The sequence below is a fragment of the Solenopsis invicta genome, chromosome 2 (assembly GCF_016802725.1).
Source record: "Solenopsis invicta isolate M01_SB chromosome 2, UNIL_Sinv_3.0, whole genome shotgun sequence".
Classification (NCBI taxonomy): Eukaryota; Metazoa; Arthropoda; class Insecta; order Hymenoptera; family Formicidae; genus Solenopsis; species Solenopsis invicta.
The window spans coordinates 4,086,985-4,114,349 of NC_052665.1; the positions used below are offsets into that span (position 1 = coordinate 4,086,985).

At 40.9% G+C, this 27,365-nt stretch overlaps 1 long non-coding RNA gene across 1 annotated transcript; it reads left to right on the plus strand.

Annotated features, from left to right (window-relative positions):
- Positions 1 to 208: 208 nt before the first annotated feature.
- Positions 209 to 27,136, plus strand: LOC120356983. Its single transcript, XR_005574189.1, has 3 exons — positions 209 to 288; positions 26,678 to 26,744; positions 27,018 to 27,136. It is a non-coding gene; the product is annotated as an uncharacterized LOC120356983 (long non-coding RNA).
- The last annotated feature ends 229 nt before the right edge of the window (positions 27,137 to 27,365 follow it).

The following is a 27,365-nucleotide window of genomic DNA, read 5'->3' on the forward strand; positions in this document are numbered from 1 at the left end:
AATGTACGTAGCCTTGCGAGAGCAATGCGCGGGCAGCGCGATTGCCGTTGTATCTCGGATGAAGGAACCGATAAATAACAAGGGGAGTTAGGGAAAAAAAAGGTTAGATCGATTAGAGTCGTTTCCCGGAATTTCTTCTGGTCGAGCTTTAGTCCCTCGTAACAATATAAATGCAACCGTGCGTTCTACTTAGTCTCTTTAAATTACAGGTGAGCCGCACTGCAGTTCGTACCATCCATATCCGCTGCGCGACGCGTCCGTCGGACGCGTGTGGTACGAGTAATAAAAGTAAGTACAGCACCTTTTTAATTCGGCTTGAAGCAATAATGCATAGGTATAGATTCCATTGAGCTACATCTCGCATTTAAATATTCACGCGTAATGTATATTTCAAAATCGTAAATGTAAAGAATATATAATATCTGGATTATAAAAATAATTATTATTTGATTACTTAAATCCAATGACTTGAATTATCCGGATAACTCAAGTCATGTAGCCTAAATTCTTTTTTACACATAAGTTTAAAGTTATATATCCGTAAAAGGTATCTTTTGACAATTTTTTTGTCAATTAATGACATTTTTGATAAGAAGTATCGTTACATATGTAAAATTGCCGAGCACTGTAAAAATGTTACCATCGCCAAGTAAATACACGGAAGTCTCTTGTTATTTAAACGAGGCGCAAGTTCTGTTTCGCGTATGCGAAGATATTCATTCACGATCCGTGAATAAATATTCCGACTTCGAGTGACGGCAGCCGGCAGCGGCTGGTGTCGATCGTACGATGAATTGATACCTTCATAAAAGATCAATAGCTAGCGCAGAGCTTACACGCGTATCTATCGTCTCTCGCGTATTGTGAATTGCCGTGAAGTGAAGAAGTGGGGGGGGGAGGGAGCGAGGGAAGGGGGAGCAACATCTATCATCATATTGCAACATCATCCGCCACATAAAGCCTCTCGTCATGTTCTTTTCAAAGTCGACGCAAAATCTGCGCTGTTACACGGATGCCCGACGTGTACAGATTTTATTAAAGGCGCAATCATGCTCGCACGACAGCGAGTCGATCGTGTCGCAATATCTTCTCAATATGACAGTATTCTATCGTAATTGCAGACATCGCAAACGTGCAATGAACACGAGTGATACTGATATATTTACGCGAAATAAATTTATCCGAACAACGCGACCAAAAAAAAATTGTTATTGCTGAAGAAATGTAATTTTATAATATTTTCATCTCGCTTGTTGCAACAATACTTTTCTTTACCATTGTTTTTACCACGAACGTGATATGAGAAATATCACAGCGAGAGATGATTGGATCTTTCGTTCGGTTAAGTTCATGTTTTACTTTGTTTCCCGACGCTGCAGCATCGCTTTCCCGGGCGAAGCGTCTCCCCGCAATCGACTCGCGGCTACATTAATTTAGTGATTCGGGGTAATATATTTCGGAGTTTGCCAGCTGAAACAGCTTTATACGCCAGATTTAATTAATAATCTAGATTAGATATATGACTCGTGTTATATACGCGGCGAAGCGTTCTTAGTTGGCAGATTCGGCCTCGACTGTAATTTCGCCAGTAATTGGACCGATACGGAAAACTTGCTTCTGCACCTAATCGGTTGCCGATTGCGAAACTTGCGCCAAATTAACTCTGTATATACCAGATACATGTTACAACATAGTTACTATTTATAAGGTATGTTACTTTCGAACAATGAAGCACTTTATAAGAGACCAAATTTTTGCTAATATATTATCATGGTTTTCAATTTATTTCTAATAATTTTTTAATCTTATTTTGATTTAAAAGTTAAGAAAAAAGCATTGAGAGATAAAGAAAATAAAAATAGTAAATAAATATTCTAAGAGGAAACAGATCTTTTTCTCGTATTATTCTTTTATACGAGTAACGATTATATAAATATTTATTTTTAATGAAAAATACAAATCTGTAATCTGTTTATGAAGAGAAGGCAAAATCTTGTAAAAGGTAATTAAAAAATGTTACAACAGTTTCTACCTTGTGCCTTTAAGCATAAATAAAACGACGTTGTTCATGGGAATTCATTAACTACGCCGAGAATAATTACGATTGTCAAGTCGAGATGTAACGAGATCTCAGACGAGCATAATTATGGCTATCAGATTCGGAGCTAATAGCTCTGCATCACCCCAAACGCGGAGTATTGTTGCCATCTCCCTCATTGCCTCGGGGCTCTCTGCGTAATTACCATTACCCACAAACCGATAGCTACCGTGCTTATCATATTCTGTGGCAATAACAGCATTGATACAGCTACCACGCCGTGATTGCATTCGATTCGAGACGGTGTTCCGCGCAATCGGAAATTCAGTTAAGAAAAGTCAAGTGAGAAACCAAGATGGTGAAGATGGATTGGCTCCGTACATCTAATAGAAAGTACCAAGTTAATGCGGTCAATTGGTATAAAGGAAAGATAACTCTAAATTGGACTCGTCAAATTTTGATAGAGGCCAAAATGGCATTAATAAATTTTCCGCTTACTTTCGTAGCGTCATCTCTTTATTACCCGCGTCTAACCGTGCCGCGTATTTACTTCTCGCTTAATATTCTATGCTTTCATGAGACGAGAGACCGCTTTACGACCGCCGCGAAGTACCGTATAATGCAGTTTTAAGCCGCGACTTGTGAGCCCCGGGGACCAATGATAAACTGCCAACAATAATAACGCTTTATACACGATGCGGTTGAATACACGCTGGAAAATGCATTATTATCCTATGCATGATTCCTAGATCAAAGTAAAAGTGCATTGCATCTAATTGCAAGTTGCGAATACGCGGGACTGCATTGTTGTTTTAAATTTTGTTATAATAATGATCCTCGCGATTTCCATGAACAATCTTTACGTTGTACATACTGTTAGTCGTTGCATTCTTTTACAATTACCAAGATTATGAATCTCTTGTACTTTAATTGACGTAGCATTATTACTACATAATATTATCAGAGACAACGGTATAAAAAAATTCTAGAGAAATATATCATTTTCTCTTCAGCGTCTCTCAAGGCGCAAATTGCAATTCTCCGAAAAAACATTAGCCGTAAGTACGAAGGAGATTGGTTTTTTAAAGAAATTTACAATCCAGCGGGATGGCGCGTCCAAGACGTACCATTCTCTTGGCGCTGCCTCAACGCTGATACGCCGAAAGAAGAGTTTCTCGGAGAGGAATAGGGAAAAATGCGATAAACAAAGGAATAGCGAGAGGGAAGAAGGGGGAAAATGAAAGGACGTTTGTCGCGAACGAAAAGCTGAACGAAAGCAGGAAGAAAAAAAATTAATTTCGAATAGTCGTCGTCGCTGCGTCAGACAAGATTCTGATTCGATCTACTCTGCGAAGGGACGGTAGAGGCGAACGAATATACTCGAAAATCCCATGGTGATATGCAGAGAATGAAATGAAGTCGGAAACCTCGTAAGCCCCTTACGCTGACGCAATGCGTATCGGTTACGAATCAATATTTAATCAACGCGTAACGCGCTTCTCCGTATGCCATATTTCTCTTTAAGCCTGTCTCATCCTCGTGATTTTTTATTTCGAATGTTAATTTAGCTGAGAGAGATAGGGGAAAATGGATGACAAATCAGGCGACGATATCCATTCGAAGGCAAGGAATATTTCAAGGAAACGAAGAGTATCGGAATAGAGGAAAGAATTTTACAGTAAATACGCGAGACGCGGAACGGACATGATTTAATTAAAACGCGGTTTCGTGGCGAAAGAATAATGAATCTTATCGCGCAACGAATGTATGCGTTTCTTTGTCTATCGCGGATTCATCTCGTATTTTCGTTTGCGCAGTATTCGTTCCTCTTCGATTTCTCGTTTTTTCCATTCGTTTAATCTTCGCCAATTTCTTCGAGAACACGGTTTTACTCGCGTCCTTGCTCTCGTTCTCTCTCTCTTTCTTTCTCCCTCCGCAGCATTCTCCGTCGCGTGGGAACCAAACGTGAACTCTTGTCACGAACACGTGCGCGCGCCACAACACGGCCCGCCGGAAATGACGTAATAATTAATGGACTCGTATCAATTAGCGGGCGCCTACGCGCGCTCGCCGGTCGCTAGTTTTAAATCGGTTCATGCCACGCCGCAAATCTCTGGATCTCACCTCTCCCACCCTCTTCTCGCGTACGCGAGCTGCACCTATTAATTACGAGGGGGTCCATCAATTTGGCACATTAACGTATCGCCGGTGCAGATGTCGCGCTCACGCTAAACCGCGTCGCCATATGCGGCGAAAAATGTCGTTTTGTACTACGCGGCCCGTGCGGCCGTTTTTAAAATTTCTCTTTGGAGCAAAAGCGATTATTATCGACATTTAATATCGCGGGACGTCACGCGCTCACCGTCAATGATCCCGTATCCTCCAATGCGAACTTTGAACGGTCATTTAGCTTAACGCCATTGGCAATATATTCTGAGGGGTGTGTTTCCCAGGCTTTTTGAAATTTCCTTCTAGCAGTATAACGTGCGCGCATATGTCACGATTATAATTCACGCGCTGTACGGATAGGATCGAGTGACAAAACAACGTGCCAAAAACGAAGGTGGAAGAGCGAAACCAAAACGCCACAGCTGGCACGTGAGCGGGTACCGTCGCACCATTATTTATAGGGTTTACGGGATTTGGTCCACCGCAAAGGCAACGGCGCCAGGCGCTGCGTCCTTGAGGGCCCCAGCTCGCAAATCGAGGGTGTTGCCAAGTGGAAACTGAGAAGACGTTACTGTTTACTATCTCACCGCGAAGACCCAGTCGGTCCTCTGGAGCATACGTTTGCTTATATTGTTGGCCCGTGGTCGCATTCTCTGGTCGCATCATCCTACCCCTTAAACAATGAGTTCCATATACCGAATGCTCCTCCCGGGAAGTTAACGACTGTCTGCTTAAGATAATGCAAGCATCTGGAAGCACTGTAGCTCGTAATGAAGGTACACGGACATTGGTCGCGCAATAATGTCGTGGAAATGCCGGGGAAAGTGTTCATAATTTCATTTATTCACCAAAACAATCTTTACTTTCCAATTGAAAAATGTCAGCTTGTAATTAAAAATTAGTTACTAATTTCTTCTCGGTAGAAGTGTATACTTTTTTTTTAGTGGGCAAATTTAATTGCTGCGCGTATAACGTCCAATTTTTTTTTATCTAAATAAAATAAAATTTTTAATCAATTATTAAACTTGTTTAACTTAGGCTATTTAAACGTAACGTATCGAGAGAAAAGAATGATAAAAGAAATACAAAATTCAACGAGATATTCAGCACTGGACAATGAAAGGAGAATAGATAAACGTTTGTCTCAGACGCGATATTCGACGTAAATTCCCAGACGACGACCAATTTGCAGAAATAAAGTTCGGGCGGCCATTGTTTGCCGGATCTCGCGCACACGCGGAGCCAGCAAGACCCTCACGCTTTTTCCGCTCCATACATCTTACGGGAGTGCGTCTGGTGTCGTACCGTTACCTTTCCTTTGGACCCTTCGAGACGGAAACCCTTCTCCGTTTGACGTATCTCGTTTAAGCTCGAAATCCGCTTGTTTATACAAACTAAGGTATACCGACGGTGAGAGAAATGGAAATAGCAACAGGGAGAAACAGAGGAGAAGACAAACGCTAGGGAAAAATTTTTCTATAGACGCTTCATACAATTTCATCCCTAACCGACAAACTTTTCTTTTTAGCTTGACAAGCTTCTTATTGCGAGAGACAATTCCAACAACTGACGTTCTTTCCCAACCTGCGTGCTCGTCTACTCTTATTTTCTTCTTTCCCCTTGTAGCTTGCACTTTATCTAGCTCCTGCCTTCTTAGTTTTCTTTTTCACACTCTCTTCTCGTGTGCGCGTGTGTGTGATCTACGAGCGACCCTCTTAGACTTTTGCGTCTCACTCTCACTCTTTTCGAGGTGGTCTCAACATCGAGATCCTCGTAAATCATAGATATTTGGCGAATATTTCTTTCTCTCGAATACGTCGCGTTTGTTCTAGCAATATACACTTTATATCTTTACATTCTTATATAACTGTGTAATAATATCCTTTTATATACTAATATCGGATAAAGGAGCGATCCTAAACATATATATTTGCAAATTACATGTAAAAGAAACGACGCTGTGCTTAAAGTTTTGCTTTGTTACTCTCACGTTGCTACTCTCGGATTGCCACGAGTGCTTTTCGATGAGTCCGTGATCGTTTCAGTCTGTCGCATTCAGCATGCACTGACCTGTATGCCAAGTTTGTTTTACGAGACATTCAGAAGTACGTAGCAGTCGATTTGCATTTATATTAGTGCTCGCCGAAGCGTAAGTCTTAGACCATTGTTCGTTCCAACCCCGTCAATTTGAGCGGTACCCGTGACCCCCCTCGGGACCAGAGCACCCCCCTCAAAACTTTAAACTCTCCCGAGACTCCGTGTGTTTAATCGCATGGAATGAGCGCTCGTAGGTATGAGAATACAATGTTGCATCGAAGCGCAGCGTCCGATCCGCGGGGATTAAAAGTCGATCGTCCAGCACGCGAGTTGCGATAGGGTACGTGTTAATACGCCAGCTGACGTTAATACGCACGCCCGTGACGCCTTCTGCGTCTCATATATAATTCGATCTGGTAGCAATAAATGAGACGGACAAACCATCCATGAAATAGGCTCGGTCATATCTGGCGACTGGTGGCTCTTGGCGCGAAGCGAGCTTAATTCTCTAAAGGGAAATTGACACCAGATTTATGAGACATTCTGTCATTCCCGCGAGCGCGCTATCATATTTTCAAATAAAATTTTCAAAATTTATTTCACATTTGCGCCTTAGGCTCGTATTCTTAATTTAAAGTTATTGCTTTTATTTCTTACATTAACAGGAATGTATATTGCTTGCAACAATATTTATTTATTTTGCGTATAGTTATTTATATATGTACTTTATGAAACATTTGATATTTCTGTTTAATTATTTCATTTATACGACATAACAAAATTAAATTTTTCAAACACATCCCTGATCGTAATTATTTACATTATAATGTAACGTATACTAAGAAAAAAATATTGTTGATTTGACTACATTTTTCAACTTGATTAAATTTCTTCAGTTCAAGTATTTATGTAGTTAAGTTAAATATATAAATGTTTAAACTGAAATTCAAGTATTTTATGCATTTTGAGTCAAAGTCATAAATAAAATTGAACTAAAAAGAATTAATTTAATTGAAAAATTTAGTCAAATTAACACCTTTTTTTTCAGAGTACACGTACAATCTTGATCAAAAATAATTAGTTGTTTAAAGTTTGGCGCAACTCGAATACGCAGTCAATGGCGAAAACATTTGCCGAAACGAACGAAATAGATGGTGCTGATTTAATGAACTTCAACGCCAGATTCCATAGACGGCTGTGCAGCAATGTCCGCGATAATCAGGCTTAAGTTCATTGACACGAACGCGAAACTATTTGATGGCCGGACAGACTGATTGGTCGATCTAATTATCGAGACCGATTATAGGCCCAAAATGCGAGCGCGTTCGTCGTTTCTCATCAGTGAAACACGATAAATGCCAAACGTGATCGCAACTATTTTCGCCCAAAACTTTCGCGAGAAGTTCCCAGAGAGCGCAGAAGGAATTTCCTTCGTTTTTCGCAAAATACTTCTACAACTAAGCAGCCTTCAAGAATCAAATGAATTACTTTAAAACGGAATCGTAATATATACAGGACGCATTTAAATGAAATCTAAATGTTACAACTTTATTCAAGTTTTTAATTACTCGTAGAATGTCGCAAAGTTTTCGTCTCGAAATACACAGAAAAAGAAGAATTAGTATTAAATCAACAATTGATAACATAAAGAAAATTTTTCTTTTTGTGTAAGCAAATTATTTCTAAGATTATAAATTTTTTCAAGAAGCTTTTATATTCTTGCTTGAAACAATGAACTGTTGATTTGATACTAATATTTTTTCTGTGTACCCACGAAATATTTTACCCTACGCAAACTGCCATACGTACTCCTGCGATTGCGCTTACTACCTAATTAAGGGCGCGTGAAAATGATACTTTTTTCGCGCTTATCAGATCGCAGATATACGAGACAGCTCATTAATTACCGTCGCAACGGCACGGCCGCGGCCGCGCTGGGTACGTCGGCCTCGAGGTGGAAATGGGATAGCATTTTTCCCCAGGGCTTATCCGGCATCACAAAATTCGTCACGAATGAAGCCGGACGATTTAATTCCGCGGTCTGGTTTCTGCGATCAGCGTACGCGGGCGGCGGCTGCGCGATTGCACATATCGCCGAGAAACATTCACCGGTGTCCGGCGTGCACGCTCTACTAAAGTTTTTCTTCCCGTCGCGCGCCGCGCCGCACAGATGCGAAGGAAAAATCCTATCCGCCCGTATGAATATTCAGAGAGTTGCGATAAATAAAATTATGCAGCCCGTGCTTGCCTAGCCCGTGGTTCGCTGCCCGGGCGATCGCGTCTCGCGCGTGTACCGGGGCTCTTTGTATGCAAGCTGTAGAGTCTACGGAGGTAAGCGCGATAAAATTAGCGTGTCCTAGATTACGGGTAAATGCGAAAAACTTCGGGTAACTATGGCCCGAATCTATGGGGACGCGCGCGCGCGCGCGTTCATTAAATACCGTTTCGCGTTAAAACCGTAGGGTATTGGTGAATAAAAAAAATAAGCGCGTTACCGACGGTGCCGGTTGTTTATCTTTCGACGACTGCAAGTTGTCGAAACGTCTGTAGACAAATATTTATCTTGAACGACAGTGTAATGATTATTTACATAGATAAATGACAATAGAGCAATTACCGTTGTGAATGAGCGAGTAGTTGCATAGATAAATTATTAGGCGAGCGCATAAAGAGACTGCATCTGCATAGATAAATGTGGAATAATTATTTGCGCCAATAAATTCGCAACTTCTACGTTATGCACTACTTACGATTGCAAATGAAAGTAATCTAAGAACTGCTTCTCGCAAGAATAACCAAACGGCCGTAGATATCTTTTTCAAAGAGACATAAAAGGTATTTTAAAAAATACTTTTGCGCTAAGTTAATTTTAATAAAAGGCGGAAAGGAGGAAAGAGAGGAGTGGTACGAAAGAAGGTGAAATAAGAAAAGTAGTTAAAATAAGTATCTTTTTATAGCACAACAAGTAATAAATGATTATGCTCAAAGAAAGTCTGCCGCGCAGACAATCGCGCGCACAGCGATTTATCCCTTTGTCGTTTTCCCAGGGGTTTTACCACAATTGAATATCTATTCTCGAGCCATTATACGCTATGATCGTTCGCCTGGCGTGCAACATAATTTAATGCCGGGCGTGTTGAAAGCATATTCAAGAAGTCGACGTAGTCATCTGGCGACGCGAACAGATATTAATTTAGGTAGCATAAGTGAGGTACATACCGCGAGCTAGGTGCTACGTAATATTTAAGCTGAGTGCTCGAGGCCGCGTTTCGCTTTTATGTACGGGGGAGAGATGTGCGGCGTGCTAAGCTTGTCCACGACCAACCCCTCGCCCTCGCCGCAACCAGCTGAATTAATCGCGGCGCCCTGCGAAAATAATTATTGCTCGTCCCTTGCGTCGCGTGTACGGCGCGATAATTAACGTTTACACGTCGCATCGCTCTTTTAAGCGTTCAAGGCGCACGTTTCTCCCGGAGAAAGAGAGAGAGAGAGTTAACAATAACGTCGCCGCGAACAAAGTCAAGGAGGCCATGTTATTTATTCTTTTTTCTTTCTTTCCTTCTTTCAGCGAAGTGTAATCCATTTTTTTTCTTGGAGAAAATAATTATTTATTTTATTTATCACTTATTTTCATAGAAGATACTTATTTCTACCCTCTTTCGTACTGCCGTGTTTATTAAAGTTTAACTTCAAGGTAGAAGTATTTTTTATACCTTTTATGTCTTTTGTGAAAGATCTATTCTTTTACGGCTGTTTGGTTATTCTCGCGAGAGGTGCAGCGTTCTTAAACTCTCATTTGCAATTAAAACTGCGAAACTTCATTTAACGCGTAGCAAACGTATGTTTTGGCCGGTCGCAGTTTACTTGGATTGCCGTAACGAAGCACCAAGTAAGTGCAATTCACTTCAGGTGACGGAGCGTGCTTAGAATTCGACCACACTCGACCAACTCCTCCAATCCGGCTTGCTAAACTCCGAGATTTTTGACCTCCCGGGTCAACGACACCCGCCGTCCGTCGAACGATTCGATCTCGTGATTTAGTTCGAATCCCACCACACCCCCTCCACGCCTTTGCCCTCACCTACCATGACTAATCTAGGTTTCCGTAACGCTCGGCGAAAGACGGCTGGAGACTGTCGCAGCCTCTTTCGGCTGCGGATCACGTCTTGACCGCACCTCGTCCCATCGAATCGAAACCTGGTGGGGCCAACCCGGTCGGACCCGATGACCAGCGTAGCGTAAAGAAGCCTGATTGTCCGTATTGTCCGACGGTGTTAAGTTATGGAGATCCCTAATGCTAACCGGGCCGTCCTTAGTCTTAGCTCTGCGAGAAACGCCGAACACAAAATCCGTTGCCTTCCGGTGATACATTTCGTCCGAAGACAACGAGATGGTTTCGCGAGGCACGTCACGTAATAAAAGCGAGAATACCGGCGTCTGCTCCCAGTAAAGAGGGAGACAATTTTTTCGCCGGCCTTCAGTACGTTAGTGATGCTCGACGCGCCAAAGATTGACTTTTTTCTCTTTCGGCAATTGTCGCGCCAAAATTTGCCCGTGCTCAAAGACAGACTTTACATCTCGCGTTTAACGAACAAATTAGCAGTTACGAAAATTTTACAGACTTCTTCACTTGAAAAAATAAAAATATTTTTTACTATACGATATCAGAAAATACAGCAATATTTCTGTCGCGGAAGAAAACGTCCTCGCTCGAATTTTATTCTTATCGTATTTTTATCTATTGTATTTTTATCTCTTGACTTTGTTAGTAATACCATCCCGTGCGTAGCGTCGAATATTCAAAGGTCATTGCCGCGGGCACGTGAGTCGCAGTGTTAAGTCGCGCGCAGGATTATCCGCAGCGGTACGAGAAAATAAAGCGACGAGTTATAGATTTGCAGAAGAGTTCGTCGCATTAAATGATGTTAGTCCAGGACTGTGAGTAACGCTGAGCTGGCGACTGACTCGAGCCGACCGGATAGAGGACAGGACGTTCCAGGACCTCGTTAGCACCCTCCTACGCCTGGTTTGCGCTCTCTTCCGCTTCCAGGCACATCCACTTCACTCGGCGGAGGCGCCGTGTCGAACAATCGTCTCGTAATTCTTCCCAATCAACCGATTGTCGAAGCTAAAACTATTGTGTCTCTCTACGGGCGCGCCGGAGAGGCTGAGGACTCGAAAGCATCCCCTTAACCAGCATATAACCCCGCCGTTACACCCCTCGAGTCGCCCGTCCGCCCGTTGACGACACTGTCGTCGTCACCTCGATGGCGACAGTCGGTAAAACGTTCCGGTCCTCGCTGAGTGCGGTCAATCGACCGGCAACGACGGCCATTGTGTCTCTTCGAGAGACGTTAAAAGACGCGTTTACGTTTCGTCATTGTGGCCCTGACATTGCCGCTCGCGATTTAGTGCGTTTAAGGGAATTCAACGATCGAGATCTCAGGCCGTTGTAAAGCTGATGGTCGATTAAAGGAACGATGGAATGAACTCTCATCGCGATTACGACTTAATGATGTAATTATTAATAAGAATTCGTTAGGAGTATATACGTTCTCGGCTTTCTTTCTGACAGATTTTTTTCTCCCCTCCCACGAAGTTTCTTTACGCAAATTACGATCTACGTGACTTTTTGCATGTAACCAAACTTATCCTCTTGAATTAACTATCGTGACGTTAAGAGTTGTAATTTAAAAGTTTATTTATGAAGCAATAAAAGCGACGTTATCATTACGAAAATAATGGCGCGGCCATACTTACCCGCGGTGTCTTCTTAACGGCGACGCATTTCCCACGACGTTACTTAGTAGTCATAGATCCTTGCTACTCCGACGTAGCGGTGCACGCGATGAAAATAATGCCCGCCTAATTCTTTCGCTCGAGAAGCGGCGTAAATTCTCGTAACAGTTTCCTCAAAACGGGTCATAGACGTGTCCGCAATATCCCCGCGTATATAAAGTCAACTCGAGGAGCGAGATAACGCAGATCCATTGCAGGAAGGAAGGAAGGAAGGAAGGAAGGAAGGAAGAACGGTGGCGGCAGCGGCGCGGGTGAACTAATGATATCCATCGATATTAAAGTCGAGTGACGCCGCGCCACTTACGCGGGGTCATCTGCATTTAAATGAAATCTCACGGGGGTTACGGTACCTCCGCTGGCTGGCCCGACCATTTTCCGCGTTTACAGAAACTTTTGGCGGCCGCGTTATCGATCGTATTCGCGCTCACAAACGCTTCCAAATGTGCGATCCGTCCCCCCCTCGTTGCGACAAAAGCCGATTCCGATTCGACGTTATCCAATGCTATAAACGGCACATAGAAATGGTCTAAAACTTGCGTTTCTTCCCTCTAATTTACTTTATTGAAAAATCCAAGAACATATCAAATATTATTATTTACATTAAAGGGAACCCCCGAAATATTGCCAGAGTGTAAAAATAGATTTTAATTGTTAGGTACATTAATCCGTTTATATGCAAAATTGCACGAAATACAAATTTTTCGAGAGATCTTTTTTATTCGATTACGTGACAGAATTTAATGGAATAGATGAGATTCGAGCTGTGGTCGCTAAGCATTAATTTAATAAACTTCGTCTGAGAGACTAGACCAGAGATTGTCGGCATCGCGAAATCCAAGCCGATGCATCGGAAATAACCGGTAACGAGAAACTGCCATTACCATCGAAGAGAGACGCAGCGTGGAATGGCGGACAAGTCGCATAATGGAATACTTTTATCCGCGCGGGCACGATCGTTAATTATTCAGGAACGAATTCTCGTGCGTTAACCGAATCCCGATGACTGTGCGGTGTCGGCCGTACGTTCTCGCACGCTAAAATTCAATGTAGTTTCTGCGGTTAGGACGTCTGCTTGCCTGAGATAGAAAAAGGATCAATTTTCGTGGAAACCAAAATGGTGTTTTAAAATTTATTATTGGCAGTTGCAAAATGCATATAAACGTATAATTTATATAGAAATCATTTATCGTATTGTCCGACGGTGTTAAATAATGGCTTATCATCAAGATGAATATATCAAGTAAATATAAAAAAAAATTGGGAAGATTGATATGCTTGTTTACTACACAGCGTCTTTTGTATAAGATGGGGTTTTTTTGAATAGTATTTTATAAAATTACTTCCTGTATTAGAAATTAAAATGTTGGAGCTCTATGTTTCAAAGATGTATCGGTATAACGTCACCATAGTTGGCGAGTCTCTGACTTCTCTATTAAGAGTCTACTAAGAGGGTGGTTAATGACCTGTGACTACCCTTGAGAGTGACATCTGAACTGATACTCGTTTCTACGTCGTGTCGTAATCGATCAAATTTCTTTTGTCCGCCTAGTATCGTATCTGATATTGTACAAGTGGCTGCAGGAACGTTACTGCATTCAATCATTTACGCTTACTGAAACGTCCATCAGCATAAAAGAAATCGTCACGGAATATATATCATCTAAAAGACTGTCTCGTTATTTATACGTAACTCTTTCCGATGATTATAATAACGTAACGTTGAAAATTATTAAAAGAGAAAGCACGAGAAAATTATTTGTTGCAAAGAAGGATTGCAAATTAATCGCAAGTAAGGGTAACAAATTAAGTTCTTGCGGAAACAAGGGTCGGAGCTCGTGTATCGTCAAAACGGAAGTGCATCCAGCCGTGACGCATCGTCGAAACGAAAATGCAATGCATGATACATACAGGAAGAGTGAACCTGGCCGTCGCGTCGAGCGCGACCAGCCGAGTTTAGGGGGTGAGTTTTTAGGCTTAACCCAATTGCAGCGAGACGACAACGATATAGTGCCTTCCGTTTCAAAGTCGAGTTCGTAAATAACCACCCTTGCATGATCCTTCAGGCGTTCGCTGATGTGTCGTGCCACCCTTACGTTCGAGAAATTTATCGTTTTCTAGTTGAATGAGGAATATTCCAGCCATCTCACGCGAACACGGCGATCCGCGTAAGTTTCCCGGCGGGGGTAGACGCCGAATTTGTAATGAAATCACCCTCTTGCCGGAGAATGAATATATTTCCAAGAATACTACGATTCCCGACCGCAAATCAGCGCGGCGCGGCGACTTGTCATCGCTCGCGCGTTATAAACTGATCTACGCGCCTTAGTGTGATTCTCTTTATGGAATTTTACTTTGACTTCGCGTCGCTATGTTTTTGTATGAACAAAAGAATTGAGATTAACAAGCGATGCGTTTCGAGGGGTCCTTAAAAATTTATAGCCTTTGCCGATAAAATCTGACGCAGCCTGTTACTCCGAAGGGCATCAACGCCAACAATCGCGAGCCTAGCCTCAACTTTCCAGCAAGTGGTACTCGATAATTCATGGTAAGGAGGCTTAAGTCGTGCATCCACGCGAGACTACCACAGGGGAATGGCGTCGGGGCACGCTCAGACGCTGTCGTCTAACAGGTGCCGATGGATATATCATCGGAACGGCGGCAGGGTAGTTTGCATGAAGACCCCTCTGTCGACCCTGTCTTATATGCGAGGGTGACGTCACCTCGGCGGTGATAGATCGCCTGAATTATAGGCATCGCTAGTCTTGCGAGTCCTATAGTGCTCTCTGATGCAGAAGCGGTTTTCACGGGGAGTTTCCCTTACACTCCGCAGCAACGAGGTGACGCTTACTAAACTTTTGAAAATCCTTCGCGGTTAACATCGACGTCCATTCCTAAATTAATCCGATTCAGCGGACTTGATAAGCTATTTGTTGAACATTGAACGTTGTTACTATCATTTACGTCTCTATTTTAGATTTAGCAAAAATACTAAAATGCTGGGAATCATTTATTTTTAGATTATTTTTAAAATTTGATTATGAATTGTTTAAATCAGACACTTAAACGTTCATGAATCGAGCCAGATTCGCAGATATACGTTTGTAAAATCGTGGCGTGGATGACAAAGAGTGCGAATCGAAGGAAAATCCTATGTGAAGATTCTAAACGAAGATGTATACGGGATCATATGAATTTCCAATGGGTGCCTTTTCAATAATCTATGCACACGTGCGCGGGTAGGGAGGCGACTCGTGCGAGAAAGAAGGCGGAGACGGACGATGGGCGCAAACGCGGGATGAGTTTTCGTATGGCGGATGTGAAGTTGGGATAGGAATCGCTCCTCGAGATTTTCAGACAGACCGAATCAATGCAAACAACTGAATATTGCCGGCAATATCAGTTTCCTTAGAGCGGCGCGCCGCTCGACTGCGAAACGCGCCCAGACGACTACAGCGTCGAAGATGGTCGGGCTGCAAGAAGCTCCGAAGGCAGGAGGAAGATCGTTCTAGAAAGGGGGGAGGGGACAAGAAGAAGCGGAAGCGCATACCCGTCGTAAGCGAAAGTTTGCCTTGCCACTCCGTCCCCTCGCCACTTCCCACAAGCCCGTTCGCATCCACCAACTCACCGACTACGTGATTTATTCAGCCTATTTTATGCGAGAGCCCGCCATATGAGATTTCCACGGACACCTTATTTCCTATCCGGGCTAGTCGGGTAAGCGCGGCTTCTCGCGGGATCGAAGGGGTCCCGAAGAAACGGACTCACGGTTCCGCGGAGGAATTTTTTTCCGCAGTTCTCTGGAAAGTCATTTAAAATAATACAGTTCTCGTCTCACACTCGGTTCGCTTCACAAATAGTATTTTATGCGTCGCGATTTATCTTACCTTTGCCGTCCGCGCGACTGACAAACATCGATGAAATTACGGCCATTACCGTGTGAAAGCTCGCAAATTGGGATGCGAAAGGTACGGGGACGCAAGGCGCGAAATTGCGATAAATGTTTAAAAAACGCTGGCCGCGGAAGAGCGAATCTGAGAATTGAGGGAAAATTTTATTTTCCCTTCTCTCTTTACCCACTCGAGAGGAGGTCGGCGGGGAACGTCTCTGTCGACGGGCACAATAACTTACTCGCAAGCTTGACAAACGGTCCGACGCGCGTACTTCGCGTCTTGCGCTTTAGCACGGAGCACCCCGCGCTAATGCATCGCCTACCGTCACGGGGTTAGTATAATGCACTTAACAGTCCCAGACTCACACTTCGGTCACCCAAATAAAGTCTATACAAGAGTCAGCACTTAATCCTTCTGGAATGTAGCTTTCTCCAGTCGCCAATCGCACCTTCTAAGAACGAATTCTTTTCTCGAACATTTGTCGACTTTGCTCGCAAGTAAATGCAATAGCTAAATTGATATTCATTGAATAGATTTAAAAATTAGAAAAATACAACATATATCGCTTCAAAATGATAAATCGTTTCAGATAAAATGTACCGCACGCGTATATTTGATTAATTTTTGGCTTATTCTCTATCTTTATTTTCTCTATCTTTATTTAATTTTTAATTTTATGTTTTATTAAATGTTTAACTACTGAGACATTTCTTTGTGGAATATTATGCATAAGAAAATAGTTGCATGAACACGTTTTGTGCATGAAATTTAATGTCTTAGAGTAAAATGTTCTTTCGAACCTTTAAAATGTTTTCTACTGCTGTACTGTAATAATCTCAAACGAGAATTTAATCGATTCAATGTACAGCTTTACAGGTTTCTGAAGAACGTTTTCTCTCTCTCTCTCTCTCTCTCTCTCTCTCTAGCGCATAATTCGCAATTAACTTACGCAGAGACTGTTCAACGCTAATTAATGAGTACGTCAGAAACTCTCTCTCTCTCTTTCTTCTTATCGTGAAGTACCGTACTTCGATTAAGTCTACCAAAGAGTTTTATAGCTGTCATGTTAAACGCTATGAAATTTAATTTTCGATACATCGTTGGAATTAGCAATTAATTAAGAAATCTCACAATTCTTTCTGCATTGCACTATATAATGTAAAAAGTTTTCTACTCTTTATTAATTGTTCGAACACAAACTACAAAAATTATTTTAGTTTTCATCTTTTACCTTTCATACAAATTATTGAATCACATTTTGATAATTAGTGACAGTATCATTTGACAGGAAGGCCGAAAAACTATTCGGTTAGTTATATTTTATAACATAATATTGTCATTTTAATATTTTAAATTTCCTCTTTCTCTATTTTCACGAGAAATTTTTCAATTGATTTATATCCGAGTATTACGTGATTTTCGTTACTCGTGCATCAAAGGCTTTCGCAAAGATAGGCACAAAACGTCCGGGCGTCGACGCTGAAAATTGCCGACGTCATCTGAGGACGAAACGCAATTACCGGCAAAATCGTGCGCCCCTCGTATATACGCGGGTACCAAGATCTGCGATTCCCATTTTTATCCGGCGCTAATGGGACGATGTCAAAGTAGACCCCTATTTGCCATCTTCGCGATCTTCCGGTTCATCGATCTCGAGGCTAACCCAATAAGTTAGGCGCCATTCGTCTTGAACGCACCCGCAGATTCGCGTAATCGAGAGCTAGGGAATATTACTGATCTTCCAGAACACACGTATCGGTCTTCCACCTTGGCTATTACTCAAACTCAATTAGGATTACGAGCTCGTTATAACTTTCATTTGCAATGTCATCCTCGCAAGGCTACAGTCTCAATCTGAATATTAAATGTTTTGAAATTTTTAAATATCACTTTAATATAATACGATTAAGTATCATATTAAGTATTATATTAAGCTGGTTCAAAATTAAATTTATATAATAAAAAATTTAGTATTACCTTTCATAATGTCATTTTAATTCTATTCGCAATGAGTTAAAGATATCGAATATCAAAAAAAATCAACGTTACAAGGATATGGTTTATATTTTTAAATACATTTGACCGATATAAAAATTCCTAAAACATTGATTTTTATATCACGCGCTTAAACGCAAGAGATCCTTCGAGCAGGAAATTCAAGCGATATTGCGATTTGTTGTTGAATTGACTGTACATCGTACATTCGAGCGAGCTGTGAGTGAAGATTCGAGACAATAATTGGCTCGTCCACTCAGCATCGTTGGAGTGGTCGATGGATGTATTCGTTGAGATTACGCGAAATGGTTGTAAATGCCTGGAGAGTACCGGCCGGTCGGAGTTACTCTCACCCTCCACCCATCAAAGAGTGAGCCACTATCTCGCAACTGCAGTTACAACTGCACAAAGGTTAATGCATGCTATTGTTGCTGCCAGCCGGCCAGAACTGCCGTGCTTTCGTCGAATCGCAGACAAATGCATCCATACGGGTGTGGACGAACACACCCTTACGTTTCGACGATAATCACGATAGACACATCTAATGGCGCTGTTTTCGCGCGATACTCGATACTAATCTGAGCTGCCTATCTAGAGACCAATTTCATTAATCAAATTATCTGATTGTATCTGTAGTATAAGGTATTACATTCCAATTTTATTTTCGAGATTTAATTCATCATTTCTAAGATTTTCAATAACGCAAAAAACTTGTTAGCTTTTTATCTAGTATTTATAAATCAGAGCAATACTAATTTTAAAACTCTCTGTATCTTTAACAACCGGGAGCAAATGAAAACACCATTGGGGTTGAGACTTTTCCAGTCTAACAGCTTTGCTGATGCGCTTGTACGTTCCCTCTCTGAAATCACATCAAACAAGCCAAGCAACCTACGCTGTTAAAAGTGTACGCCGATAATAAAGGGGCCGCCGCGAGTTCTTGCTCGAAGTGGATGAAGGGTGATAAAGTGAAATGAGACCCATCACGTGAATGGAAGCGACGCGGCATGGCTCGACTCGGGTACCACCTGATAGGGAAGAATCGGAATCAGGGCAGATCAAAGCGGACGGAGCGATACGTAGCGCGTCGAAATTGATGGAGAACGCTTTACGTTAGCGAATTGCGAGTCTCGTAGAGTCGAAGCGGCGCGGCGCGACGCGACGCGGCGCACTGATGGCGATAGTGAAAGAGGCGAAGAAGAACAGCGGGGGCGGACAGAAAAGACTAAGTCGATTTTAATTTAACCGGAGGACAAATTAAAAGGCATCAATCCGGAGGGCAAAGTGCTGCGGAGGATTAACAGTCGGCTCTCAAGGCTCTCTAGAGGAGCGGCGGGGATAACGACAGGCCCTTCGAGTGAAACGACGAGCGGATACCTAATTCGGCCCTTGGTCTACCAAATGGGCGGTAGTCTCCCAGCTCTCCGTACTCAAAGACGCACGTGCTGTTCCTACAAATGGCACGTACATTTAAAAATTTTTCTATAAATTCGCAAGGTCCTTAGATTAAAGTTAAATTACAAATTACGTTTCATTAATAATCGAGGGCACATTGCGTTTAAAATCTTTTAATTAAACGAAAGCTTAATAATAATAATAATAATAATAATAATAATAATCTTTTAAATTCACTACACGTATATTTCTAAAGACGTAGTCTTTAATAAAACATCATATCAAATTACATGTGTAAAATTAATAGAATATATAGGGAATAGCAACATATATAAATCTTGCGCTGTAATATCATTCACTTTTTTCGAATAAAGAATTACATGATAAAACAATTAACGCGGGAGATTTGTGCTCGAATTTGTAACGTGCTGATTGCTGCGTAGTATACTGCATTATCCTGTTATCATAATGCGATGCCCATAGTCGAGATAGGCCAGCTAAATGGAGCAATTTCGTTGTAGTGATATTAAGGTCTAGTACCGACTTTAACAGAGGATAAAACGATCGAACGGATCTCGTTGTTCGATAACGGCAACACGAAAGCTGCGCATTACAGAGACTCGTAAAATCAAGAATATGTTGCGCCTATGACCATCGGCATTGTCGAACAATCCGTAGGAAAGGCGTATTTGTCCCAATAATCCAATTTGTCCTTTCGACAACGATATTGCTTCTGTTGATTCGTTCTTTAAGCTTAACCGACAGACAATATCTATTACTAAAGGCGAGTGTAATAGACAATTAATAATAATGGGTGAATTAAGTATTATTTTTAGCAACAGAAGTAACCATGTATCAAATTGTTTCTTCTTTTTTTAAAAAAAGGGAATTTTTTAAAAATAGAGAGCACTAGATTTTTGTTTCATTTTGTAAAAATGTTAAAAATATATAAAAACGATTATATCACAGACATTCTGGGATGCAATAAAAAAAAAAGTATATAACGTGAAACGCTATTTATAAATCTCACAATCGTAATTTCATAGATAGAAATGCAAAAGGGCCGTAAAGCCCCGAAACTCCTAGGTCGGCATTTTACGCCGTTTCGCACGATTAGCGGCACGGACGCAACATCGTTAGCGATTTATAAGGGCGGTGAGCACGTATAAAAGTTATCCGCGCGCGTTTCCGTTGAACCTCATTCTACAAAGGAGAAGTAAGCGTCTTGGCGCGAGCGCTGCGGAGAATTTAAGTGAAGCTAATTTCAGGAAAGCGGTTACGCTTCCAAGCTATTTCGAGTCATGTTATTAGCCGAAATACGATGCTGCTCGCTTTTAAGGTGTGAGACAAACGCGTTCTTCTTCATTCTAATCTCGTACCAACGTTCCTTTTATCGCTAATGATCCTACTAATTTTACATTATAAATGAATAAGAAGATAGAAGGTTCTGATAAATTAATAAGCTTTAAAAGAGTAGACAAGAAAATATTAGAGCCTCTTAAATAAACTCAGTTTTACTTTATTTTTCCTCGTTTATTAAAATACTCAATGTGAAAATTGAGAATTTTTTCAAACAGGGTAAACTACGAAGCAAGTTAAGAAAACTGACTAGCACATTATTTGTAACTAAACAAGATTTAAAATATAATCTAGAAGCACGTGAGATAACTGTATAAAGTTCTATAAAATACGAAGATTAGAGATAATAAGATAATACACGCGGTATGTCGTGTTATTTTAACCATTAATTCGTTGTAGATTAATTAAAACAGTTCACAAAGGGCGCGTAGAACCCTCGTGCCCGTTGTTAATATTGCTTTGAGACAGACAATAACGAAAGTAATATATTTCGTCAACGACAACCACTAAACTGCCCATCCGTACGTATACATGCGCACCTAAACGAGCGTTAAGCTGCTTGCCAGACGTTACAAGGGCTACTTTACCCTCCGTCTGATGAAATTCTCTGCTGAAATTATTTTCAAGCTTGGCGACGGGTTAACGAAGCAGCTCATCGTCGAAAGGAGCGAGAAGATGAAGAAAGAGCCCGTTCCAAATTTCCACGTCGATAATGTGAATCATTTAATCGACGGACGGATCGACGAAGTCGATAAAAATAAATCAGGACGAACGCGCAATGTTGTATTTTCTATAGTTTTTATTCCGTTAAAGCTTTCCATTTTCTCAAGCACGGCAGATCAGCAATTAAGACAGTAATAACATTAAATTCGCGATTTTGCTGCTCGAGCACGTAGCTGCTTAAGAACATAATTATTTAAATGACTATCGGATTACATTGTTAATTCTTTTCATCGCTTTTTACAACTTTTAAATAATTTCAAATAATTTTAAATCAGTCCGGTTTCTTTGCCCAGGCCGGTAATAACATTAGGTGGTAACGCGATACCCACTCATCGAAACTTGAAAAGGAATTTTTCTCGTCGTCGACGTTAGACTTGGTATCGAGCAATCAGGAAAACGCTCGAGTTGCTTCGCGGCATACCGCTTTACGGAAGCGCGACTACTGCCGATTGCATTCTCTCCCGACGCACAAACGTAAATTAAAAATGCTCCGACGCGGTTAACGAGCAAACGACAAAGGGGCTGCGCTGAAGCGCAGCGGCGCGGCGCAAAGAGAACGGGAGACGCAGTGGCACAGCGGCGAAAATTAATATCACCCACTGCCTTCAACCCTTGTTACACGAAAGCGCGCGCGCACGCGAGAGCCTCGTTCAAGCGCGCGTGTAACGCGTCAAAAGTGTAAACGCACAACGTTGAAATTCTCTTGCTACTTACGATCCGGCGAAAGTTTTATCGAGCCCATTCAGAGTTTTTCACATCTATTTAAAAAAAAAAGAGCAATTTAATGAAACCGACACTTTAACGTGAGTTTTAGAGTTCTAACTCTCATGATATTTCACCGAATAATTATTTTTGGCATATTTTGTTAGCTTCCTTGTTGAATAGAGTGAAGTGGTTATGCTTCTATGTTTGCGTAAATCCCGCAAAAAAAAAACACAAGTTTCTGGCCCTGGGGGAAATTTACTATTTGGCTCTCGATCGACTAGCGAACGCGTTTGAAATTAATCGGCTCGATATGAGATCGGGATGCGGCTTCAAAGCAGCAGCAAATTTTTTTTTATTTTACGCGAATCAACAGAAAAAATGGAACTCGCGCGAGTGAAATGCGTTTTACGATATGTACTCTGCTCTTCAATCGGTTGCCTCGCGCTCGTGAAAATTACAACCGTGCTAAAGTTCAAAGCGTGCCCCCAAGGTTGTGGCTCACCGAAAATAGCTAAATTGCTGACTCCTCGAACTAAACGTTAACTTACCGTCAACGTTGGCGACCGCGTTCTATTGCTTTGTCGCCGAGCGTGCCTGGCGCAAGAATAATGTGCGTTGCATTTATAAACTCTCGCGCATGCATCGCGAACGATATCAACGAAATATATTAGAGTAATTCAAATTAAATTGTTGAGTTAAATGAAACAATAAGAGAATATATTTCAACATGTATGAGACTCGAGCTTTCTTATAAGCTATTGCGTATTACGTTTGAGGAGACGAAGTAAGCAAGTTGCTCGTTATAATTTTCTCATTTCCATGATAAGTAGTTCTTTGGAGTCGCGAGTCTTAACCATGCGTTTCAACTGGCACGGAAAGATGGGAAGGCGTATGAAAAGTTGTAAATGTCAGAAATGAGACTGACCCACTGCTCGTTGCGCGAGAACGGAGGCGCAACTTTAAAAACGCAGGGAGGCCCGCTTTTAATAATATGCACGCAAGCGTATTGTCTGCGCCCGGAAATCTGAAGAGTGCCGGGATCAAAGGGATTCTTCAAACTAGTCCAAGCGGACGCATTGTACACCGCGGATCAATGTCGCTGGTATGGCTTTACGAGAAACTCGGCTTTTTCGAAGATCCTTTTAGTCGAGAGTCGAGAGCGAGGAGCACCGAGAGTCGTATAATTCGCGATGATAACGCTTTCAAGCATAAATATAATGTGACAATACACACACACACACACACGCGCGCGCACGCACGCACACACAGATTTAAAAAAAAAAAATATATATATTTTTTTCATTATATATATTTTATAAAAATATATTTTAGTAAACATATTTAATTATTCAGTGAACGACTTGCAACTTTAATTTATTCGAACTTTAAAGCACAAATTGTTCACCGAATATATAACTACTATAAAATTCACACTTGCCGTGAAACTAAAACATAGCACACTTTAGCTGCTGCGCTCTAAAGTCTCGAGTAAAAGCATAAAAAAAAATTTGCCTCGGTCATTAAAGAGGAATAAATGATTGTCGACTATCGTCACGAACGTTAAATTCGTTCAACTCGATGCATTCTAGCGTTTTGCACCACCTCGATGATGTATACTTGAAGAGGCATTAACATCGAGGCGCTATGATCGTCAAGCGCAACCTTAATTACGACGTTTAAGCGAACGGTCAAACGATCTGACGACGCGAAAGAATTTAATTATACGTCGGCCCGAAAAAGGCCGCAAAGCCGAAAGCAGAGAACCGCGAATACCACACCCTCAATCTGCAGCTAGAAAAGAGATTGAAAATGAGAGAACGATGACCCCGGAACGAAGACTACTCGAGTTAACTCGAATGCAAGGTTATGCAACCAGAATGCGATGCATTGACGTCATTTCATCAGAGAAACCATTTTTTTTTTTTTTTTTTAAGAGAAAAAGAATGCAAAAAAGAAGCCATAAGAATAACGCTGAAAAAAACCGCTTGATATGAAAGTTTCAAGTAACTTTTTATTATTTAACAAGAGAAAGTAAATTAAAAATTTGTAATAATAATTTTACTTATAATTTTATTAAAAAATTGTTTAACAAGAATGAACTTGTGCGAATAATTTATTATTACGAATTTATTTTAATAAAATGATTTTTATAATATTTTGAAGTGAGTTCACTTGAAATACAGTATTTTTAATATTATTCAACCATAAAAATATTTATTCTTTTATAAAATTACTTTGTAAAAATAATGTGCTATTTTCCTCTGACAAGAAAAAAAATCCATCTTGTTATCGCTTTATCGGTCGAAAGTGATAGAATTTCGTCGACAGTTCGCGAACACGGCCGCCTCGTGTAACGATACTCAATATGTTGCCGAAAGCGGCAAAGAGGGATCGACGGGGAAAAAAGGTCATGCGATCTAGGAGCAATCAAGCGAAAATAGTTGAACGTCACGGGAAGGGACGGCGTCGAAGGATGGATAGTTCAGTCCTGCTGGCGGCGCGACGACTCGTACAATGTCGATGAAGTAAAACGCAGTCGGGGTAATTGGCGCACCTTTCAGATGTAAATGTGGTTCGTTAGGGAGGTTTCCAACCGGCGATGCATCGCTGACGGTGCACCGGGAGAGAATCAGACTCGGCCAGTTGGTAATGCCGTTCTATACCAGGGTGGTGGACCACCAATGTGACCGACTCTCTCTGTCTCTCTCTCTCTCTCTCTCTCTCTCTCTCTCTCTCTCTCTCTCTCTCTGTCTCTTTCCCTGTCGCTCCGTTGCCTGCATTTCCTGTTCCGTAACAGAACAAGTCAGTTCATAGAAGTGTGAACCGAGCTGCGAAGCTAAGTGCCATGTATTTTGTCATGGTAATACGTCGTTAGAATTTTTTCACCCATCACACAATTCCGATCGCCGATCATAGACGGGAGCAATGAACGATACGCTGGCGTGGACGAAAATTCGCGAACGAACTGTCGCGCAGAGTACCGATTTCGCGCTTCGTTGCGCGATGTTACGCATGCAATATGTTACCACCGTAGAAATAACAACGCGTAATATACGAACCGACTAGTTTCGATCGCATGCTGTATTGGTGATTTTTATTACCATTAATTCTACTCGTGATTGAAATTGAATATTAATGTCTGCAAATTGACTTTCCACATTAAATCAAGATTGATACGCGGTAATACATTGATATTACGAAATTAGGACAAATTCGTACACTTGACGGAATATATTAAAAGGACAAAAACATTAAATTGACAATAAAATAAGTTAGATAATAAATATGTAACATTCATGCACCGTAATAATAATATTTTTTTTTACTCGGTTCTCTGATAACTCGCTTTAATCGCGAGAAAGATTGACACTCATTACACAGATATATACTCTTAAGTAAGCTAGATATATTATCATCATTATATAATTTATATGAAGAGTTAATAGTATATTTTCATCTTAATTTCAATTTTGCTAATCTTGCGCATAGTTTGCAACACGCATTTTTTTACATCCACCGGATTACCACGTACATAATGCAGAAAATTTTCGCTTGAAACGCCGTTAGAGGCGATCGTATCTTCCCCGACGAAACTCTCGAAGGTCGAATATACCGAGAACCGGCCTCGTTACGAAGTTTCTCGTTACGAAGCACCTTCTAGTTCCGCCTTCGTACGAGGTAAACTGTCGGATGGGATAGGAGCGAGTGAGCCCACGGATGAGCTTGGGACCCGAGATTGAATTCAGTGAAAATTAACGGATATTGTTTATAAGTGGAATCCCCCGCTGCGCGAGCGTCAGCGCGCGCGCGCGCGCGCGTACTTTACGGATTGACATTACTTGCAATGGTGATTATCGGTCGAGAGGCTGATCCCGTCTCGTCGGATCGCGCGGCGTCGACACTGCATTCCTATCCGAATTTGCGTTCAAACCCTGCAATCCTCGAACGCGTATAGAAGGCAAATGATGGCGATGCTTTGAGCATTCGCATCCAATCATTACGTGGTGACGAGGTAAGAGCTAGTGAATTTCTGGAAAAGGTACACGTCTTCCGAAAACTAAATCCGCGACACACTTATATGTGTATCAATAGAAAACTTGAGACGTGTCACTGATGAGTCTCATAAGATAAGAATACAGAAAGAGAGAAAGAGAGACGGATATTATTTCAGAGATAATATTTTTAAATTTCTATTTTTTATACTACTAAACAAAACAGGCGCGATTTAATATATTACATTATTAACTCCTCAATACACATAGTCAAAATATGCGATCTTTGCGATGACAGCCGCTCATAAAATTGGCGCCGCGAGAGAACCAATCAACATCGCAGGAAAGCGACAATAACTCGATATATTTGATATATTCTTTACATGCCTTTTTTTTAAAGATTTAATTGTCCATTCAAATTAAAATAAAGAATTTTATAAAGCGATTTAAAAAAATTATATTTTATTAATATTTATTTAAAATATGAATAAAATTCCACGAGCTACATAATTATTCTTTTAAATATCAATTGTTTTGATCGCTGCTATAATTTTTGTTATACTTGTATGTTACAGATTTACAGGATCTGAGAGGAGGAGGAGGCTTGGGAAAGGCATCTGGCCTCAGCGGAGCAACCTTGGGGTAAATATTTCTTATTTCTATAAAAGTAATAATAATATTTTTTTATTCGATTTTGTCTCGATAAAAAAATATAAAAAGATACTTAAAGAAAAAAGAATTATACACAATTGTATAGAAATTTAATTTTGTGAAGATATTTTTTAGATATGATTAAATTACTAAATATTTAATTAAAAGTTAAATTTTAAAAGTTTGATGTGCTTGTCAGAATTAACTTTTGATATAATGATTATTTTGAGCGTAGTTTGAATTTTTTCTCTTTCTGTATTACAGTATCACCGCAGCTTCGTGGCTGATCAACTCCGCTCGTTGCGCATCGGGTCGGTGAGTCACAAATTAATTTTTTTATTATATTTATATTTCAATGTCTTGCAAATTACTTGTGTATGTGTATTGTAGGGGTTAATAGTGTAATTTTCTTTTAATCCTGCGCAAGATTAAAAGAAAATTACATTATTAACCCCTCAATACACGTACACAAGTAATTTAAAAAAATGCGCTTAAGATGTGGCCAACGTTTGTGTGAGATAAGATTTTCATTATTAATTTAGAAAATTATTTTTCTTTAGATAATTGTTAAACGATTGTTACCAATCTATAATCATAGACAGAACTGTATCA